The following is a 7,500-nucleotide window of genomic DNA, read 5'->3' on the forward strand; positions in this document are numbered from 1 at the left end:
GCCTGTCCATTGACACAGTAGAGCTGTTTTGAGTATCTCTGCCTATGTCAAGAGAGACCTTCTGCCATACATGGGGGAATTCCACAAAGTCATGCAAGTGTTAACATGTTTAGAAACATTAAATTAGAAGAGTGTTAACATATCAGATGCGTCCATTTTTGCCTTCCACCACAAAGCCCCATTAAGACCTCCTGTTATACATGAAATACCTCAACAAAGGCATGCAAGTGTTAAAATATTTCACAGCATTAAAGTAGAACAGTGAATAGTGTTAACATAACAAATGCATACACCTTTGCTTTAAACCATATAAAACCCTTTGCGCTGACATGGAGTAACCATTGGAGCTATTTTCCAACTTTATTTTCCGTTTGATCAGTCGCATTTCCAAGGGCGTTAGTACAGAAGGAAAGACTCCTTTCCATGTCAGATATAAGGTTCCATGGTGTAATGGTTAGCACTAGAGATGAGCGAACATGCTCGTCCGAGCTTGATGCTCGGTCGAGCATTAGGGTACTCGAAACTGCTCGTTACTCGGACGAATACTTCGCCCGCTCGAGAAAATGGCAGCTCCCGCCGTTTTGCTTTTTGGCGGCCAGAAACAGAGCCAATCACAAGCCAGGAGACTCTGCACTCCACCCAGCATGACGTGGTACCCTTACACGTCGATAGCAGTGGTTGGCTGGCCAGATCAGGTGACCCTGGGATAGACTAGCCGCTGGCCGCGCTGCTCGGATCATTCTGTCTCTGGATGCCGCTAGGGAGAGAGCTGCTGCTGGTCAGGGAAAGCGTTAGGGTGTTCTATTAGCTTACTGTTAGGCAGGAGTGATTCTCAAAGAACCCAACAGCCCTTCTTAGGGCTACAATAACGTTCTACTTTTTTTATTTTAATTTGCATCTATTACCATTTTGTGAGGAATTAGCAGAGGGACTTGCTACCGTTGTGTTTAGCTCTTAGTGGCACACATATCCATAGCAAAGACCGAAGTGGGAAAATTCAGTAGGGGTTGGATTTCTATTAGGCAATAACTCAGTGTCATCTCATCTGGCATAGTAGTGTGCTTCCTTTGATACTTGGCTAGAAAATAGCCATAGGAGAATACAAACAGCTTCTTGAAGCCTACAGTAGCGTTCTATATATTTGATTTCTGGTTGATCTGCTGGTGGCTTTAGTTTCTGCAGTGCATGTACTTGCCAATTCTGAGCAATTTGTAGTGAGACTTGCGACCGCTGTGTTCTGCGCTTAGTGGCGCACATATCCATAGCAAAGGCCGAAGTGGGAAAATTCAGTAGGGGTTGGATTTCTATTAGGCAATAACTCAGTGTCATCTCATCTGGCATAGTAGTGTGCTTCCTTTGATACTTGGCTAGAAAATAGCCATAGGAGAATACAAACAGCTTCTTGAAGCCTACAGTAGCGTTCTATATATTTGATTTCTGGTTGATCTGCTGGTGGCTGTAGTTTCTGCAGTGCATGTACTTGCCAATTCTGAGCAATTTGTAGTGAGACTTGCGACCGCTGTGTTCTGCGCTTAGTGGCGCACATATCCATAGCAAAGGCCGAAGTGGGAAAATTCAGTAGGGGTTGGATTTCTATTAGGCAATAACTCAGTGTCATCTCATCTGGCATAGTAGTGTGCTTCCTTTGATACTTGGCTAGAAAATAGCCATAGGAGAATACAAACAGCTTCTTGAAGCCTACAGTAGCGTTCTATATATTTGATTTCTGGTTGATCTGCTGGTGGCTGTAGTTTCTGCAGTGCATGTACTTGCCAATTCTGAGCAATTTGTAGTGAGACTTGCGACCGCTGTGTTCTGCACTTAGTGGCGCACATATCCATAGCAAAGGCCGAAGTGGGAAAATTCAGTAGGGGTTGGATTTCTATTAGGCAATAACTCAGTGTCATCTCATCTGGCATAGTAGTGTGCTTCCTTTGATACTTGGCTAGAAAATAGCCATAGGAGAATACAAACAGCTTCTTGAAGCCTACAGTAGCGTTCTATATATTTGATTTCTGGTTGATCTGCTGGTGGCTGTAGTTTCTGCAGTGCATGTACTTGCCAATTCTGAGCAATTTGTAGTGAGACTTGCGACCGCTGTGTTCTGCGCTTAGTGGCGCACATATCCATAGCAAAGGCCGAAGTGGGAAAATTCAGTAGGGGTTGGATTTCTATTAGGCAATAACTCAGTGTCATCTCATCTGGCATAGTAGTGTGCTTCCTTTGATACTTGGCTAGAAAATAGCCATAGCAATAGGATAGGATTGTTTGGTTTTAAAAACTCAAAAAAAAACAAAAAACACAAAAAAAAAACAAAACACAAAAAAACACAAAAAAAAACAAAAAGAAGTAAAAAAAAAAAAAAAGTTATAACTCTCATTTTAAAAATGTTTAACCCGAGGGCTAGGGGTAGAGGACGAGGGCGGGGACGTGGGCGTCCAACTACTGCAGGGGTCAGAGGCCGTGGTCCTGGGCGGGGTGAGACACCACCTGCTGATGAGGGAGCAGGGGAACGCCGCAGAGCTACACTCCCTAGGTTCATGTCTGAAGTTACTGGGACTCGTGGTAGAGCACTGTTGAGGCCAGAACAGTGCGAACAGGTGATGTCGTGGATTGCTGACAATGCTTCGAGCAATTTGTCCACCACCAGTCAGTCTTCCACGCAGTCCACCCATGTCACCGAAATCCCCACTCCTCCAGCTCCTGCACCTCAGCCTCCTCCCCCCCAGTCTGCCCCCTCCCAGGAAAATTTGCCATTTGAACCGGCATACTCTGAGGAACTGTTTTCTGGACCCTTCCCACAGTCACAAACCACTTGTCCGGTTGCTGCTGAGCAATTTTCCGATGCCCAGGTTTTCCACCAGTCACAGTCTGTGGGTGATGATGACCTTCTTGACGTAGTGGAAGTGTGTAAAGAGGTGTCCGACGATGAGGAGACACGGTTGTCAGACAGTGGGGAAGTTGTTGTCAGGGCAGGAAGTCCGAGGGGGGAGCAGACTGAGGGATCGGAGGATGATGAGGTGACAGACCCAAGCTGGGTTGAGAGGCCGGGTGAACACAGTGCTTCTGAGACGGAGGAGAGTCCTCGACCTGAACAGGTTGGAAGAGGCAGTGGTGGGGCCAGACGGAGAGGCAGGGCCAGAGCTGGTGCATCAGCGCCACTGTCAACTAGTGAAGCTCCCGTGGTGAGGGCTCTTGCGGCGAGGGCTAGATCTTCAGAAGTGTGGAGGTTCTTTAAGGAAACACCGGATGACCGACGGACTGTGGTGTGCAACATTTGCCAAACCAGGCTCAGCAGGGGTTCCACCACTACTAGCTTAACTACCACCAGTATGCGCAGGCATATGAATGCTAAGCACCCCACTCAGTGGCAACAAGCCCGTTCACCTCCGGCTGTGCACACCACTGCTCCTTCCCCTGTGTCAGCTGCTAGTCAGCCCCCTGCCCAGGACCCTGCCACAAAAACCCCATCGTCGCCTCCACGATCCTCCACAGCATCCACCAGCGTTCAGCTCTCCATACCCCAGACGCTGGAGCGGAAACGCAAATATAGTGCAACCCACCCGCACGCCCAAGCCCTTAATGTGCACATCTCCAGATTGCTTAGCCTGGAGATGCTGCCCTATAGGCTAGTAGAGACCGAGGCCTTTCGCAACCTCATGGCGGCGGCCGCCCCTCGGTATTCGGTCCCCAGCCGCCACTACTTTTCCCGATGTGCCGTCCCAGCCCTGCACCAGCACGTGTCAGACAACATCATCCGTGCCCTGACCAACGCCGTTTCTGACAAGGTCCACCTGACCACGGACATGTGGACGAGTGCTGCCGGGCAGGGCCACTATATATCGCTGACGGCACATTGGGTTAACTTGGTGGAGGCTGGGACCGAGTCTGACCCTGGGGCTGCTCATATACTGCCGACGCCGAGGATTGCGGGGCCTACCTCGGTCCAGGTGTTTCAGGCCTACTATGCCTCCTCCTCCTCCCACCCCTCCTCCACCTCCTCCTCCGAACTACCATCCGTGGGCACGGCGCCATCAGTCGGTAGCTCTAGGCACAGCAGCAGTGCCGTCGCTAAGCGACAGCAGGCGGTGCTCAAACTGCTGAGCCTAGGCGACAAAAGGCACACCGCCCAAGAGCTATTACAGGGCATCACGGCGCAGACTGATCTGTGGCTGGCACCGCTGAACCTCAAGCCGGGAATGGTTGTGTGTGACAACGGCCGTAACCTGGTGGCGGCTCTGCAACTCGGCAGACTGACACATGTGCCATGCCTGGCCCATGTGTTAAATCTGATAGTGCAGCGTTTCCTCAAGACATACCCCAATCTGTCTGATTTGCTCACGAAGGTGCGCCGCATCTGTGCGCATTTCAGGAAGTCCAGCCCAGATGCTGCCACTCTCAGGGCAGCGCAGCGCCGCCTCCAACTGCCCGCTCACCGACTGTTGTGCGACATGCCCACGAGGTGGAATTCAACACTGACCATGTTATCCAGAGTTTACCAGCAGCGCAGAGCGATTGTAGACTGCCAGATGTCAACTTCCACCAGAACTGGTAGTCAGGTCAGTCAGCTTCCTCAAGTCTACAATGAGGAGTGGACGTGGATGTCTGATATCTGTCAGGTGCTGAGTAACTTTGAGGAGTCAACACAGATGGTCAGTGGCGATGCCGCCATCATCAGCCTCACCATCCCGCTGCTTGGCCTGTTGAAAAACTCTCTGGTCAGCATGAAGTCGGAAGCTTTGCGCTCGTCACAAGAGACGGGGGAAGAATATTCCCTTGTTGATAGCCAAAGCACCCTGAGGTCTGTTTCTCAGCGCATATCGGAGGAGGTGGAGGTGGAGGAGGATGAGGAGGAAGAGGAGGAGAATGTTGGCGAGACACAAGAGGGGACCATTGTTGAGTCCTTCACTGTTCAGCGTGTATGGGCAGAAGAAGAGGAGTTGGAGGAGTTGGAGGAGGAGGAAATGGACAGTCAGGCCAGTGAGGGGAGTGAATTCTTACGCGTTGGTACTCTGGCGCATATGGCAGATTTCATGCTAGGCTGCCTATCCCGTGACCCTCGCGTTCAAAGAATTTATTCCAGCACCGATTACTGGGTGTTCACTCTCCTGGACCCACGGTACAAGCAAAATCTTTCCACTCTCATCCCTGCAGAGGAAAGGAGTGTGAGAATGCATGAATACCAGCAGGCCCTGGTGCACAAGCTGAAACAGTATTTCCCTTCTGACAGCGCTAGCGGCAGAGTGCGTAGTTCTGCGGGACAAGTAGCGAGGGAGAGTAGGCGAGCAGGCAGCTTGTCCAGCACTGGCAAGGGTACGCTTTACAAGGCTTTTGCCAGCTTTATGTCACCCCAGCAAGACACTGTCACCTGTCCCCAGTCTCGGCAGAGTAGGGCTGATCTTTACAGAAAGATGGTGAGGGAGTACGTAGCTGACCATACCATCGTCCTAAATGATCACACAGCTCCCTACAACTACTGGGTTTCAAAGCTGGACATGTGGCACGAACTGGCGCTGTACGCCTTGGAGGTTCTTGCCTGCCCTGCCGCTAGCGTCTTGTCCGAGCGGGTTTTCAGTGCAGCTGGTGGCATCATCACCGATAAGCGTACACGCCTGTCGACTGACAGCGCTGACAGGCTGACGCTTATTAAAATGAATAAAGGCTGGATTTCTCAGAATTTCCAATCTCCACCAGGTGAAGGAAGCTCAACCTGAATAATTGATCCACTCCTCCTCCTCCTCCTCATTTTCCTCCTTCTCCTCCTCTTTGTACAGTAAAGCAGAGGAAAATGGCTATTTTTTGACAGGGCCCACTGGCTCTTGCTATAGTACTTCATGCATTTAATTTTTCTGGAGGGCCACCTACCCGGTCCTCTGTTTGAAACAATTTTTGTGAGTGCCACATACAGGCACTCAATCTATTCCATTTTACTGCAGGGCCACCTACCTGCTCCTCTGGTTTGAACAATTTTTGGGAGTGCCACATACAGGCACTCAATCTATTCCATTTTACTGGAGGGCCACCTACCTGCTCCTCTGGTTTGAAACATTTTTGGGACTGCCACATACAGGCACTCAATCTATTCCATTTTACTGCAGGGCCACCTACCTGCTCCTCTGGTTTGAAGAATTTTTGGGACTGCCACATACAGGCACTCAATCTATTCCATTTTACTGGAGGGCCACCTACCTGCTCCTCTGGTTTGAAGAATTTTTGGGACTGCCACATACAGGCACTCAATCTATTCCATTTTACTGGAGGGCCACCTACCTGCTCCTCTGGTTTGAAACATTTTTGGGACTGCCACATACAGGCACTCAATCTATTCCATTTTACTGGAGGGCCACCTACCTGCTCCTCTGGTTTGAAAAATGTTTGGGACTGCCACATACAGGCACTATCCAAATTAAATTGTCTCCATAGCAGCCTCCACACGTTGTCTCCATTGCTACCTCCAAAAGTCGTCCATATAGCTGCCTCCATACATCGTCCCTTTATCAAACGAGGTGTGTCAGGCAGAAATTTGGGTTGTTTTCATGGATTCCACATCAAAGTTGTTAACTTTGTCGCCACCCTGCTGTGTTATCCACAAAATATACTGGCAAACTTTTACCATTTAGGGATATTATTTCAGCGCTTCTTGCGCATCTGTTTACATTCCCCTCACCCGGCATATCCTAAACTTATAAGAACGCTACTACACTTGATCTTATACAAAAGGTTCTTAGAAGTGCTGTTTGGGGAGTAGCCTAGAGACAGGGGCTTGGATTGGCGAAAGCTCGCCTGGCAGCGGAGCGCCAGCTCCATGCGCATCATGCGCTTCTTGCGCATCTGTTTACATTCCCCTCACCCGCCATATCCCAAACTTATAAGAACGCTACTACACTTAACTTGGTGCAGGCTGGGACCGAGTCTGACCCTGGGGCTGCTCATATACTGGCGACGCAGAGAATTGCGGGGCCTACCTCGGTCCAGGTCTCAAAGGCCTACTATACCTCCTCCCACCCCTCCTCCACCTCCTCCTCCTCCGAATTACCATCCGTGGGCATGGCGCCATCAGTCGGTAGCTCTAGGCACAGCAGCAGTGCCGTCGCTAAGCGACAGCAGGCGGTGCTGAAACTGCTGAGCCTAGGCGATAAAAGGCACACCGCCCAAGAGCTATTACAGGGCATTCCACATCAAAGTTGTTAACTTTGTCGCCACCCTGCTGTGTAATCCACAAAATATACTGGCAAACTTTTACCATTTAGGGATATTATTTCAGCGCTTCTTGCGCATCTGTTTACATTCCCCTCACCCGGCATATCCTAAACTTATAAGAACGCTACTACACTTGATCTTATACAAAAGGTTCTTAGAAGTGCTGTTTGGGGAGTAGCCTAGAAACAGGGGCTTGAATTGGCGAAAGCTCGCCTGGCTGCAGAGCGCCAGCTCCATCACAAGATCCAACTAACATAGTTGCAGCACCTTTAATCTACTACTAGTTCACTGCCTCCATAA

The sequence above is a fragment of the Engystomops pustulosus genome, chromosome 7, assembly GCF_040894005.1.
Source record: "Engystomops pustulosus chromosome 7, aEngPut4.maternal, whole genome shotgun sequence".
In the NCBI taxonomy this organism is placed as follows: Eukaryota; Metazoa; Chordata; class Amphibia; order Anura; family Leptodactylidae; genus Engystomops; species Engystomops pustulosus.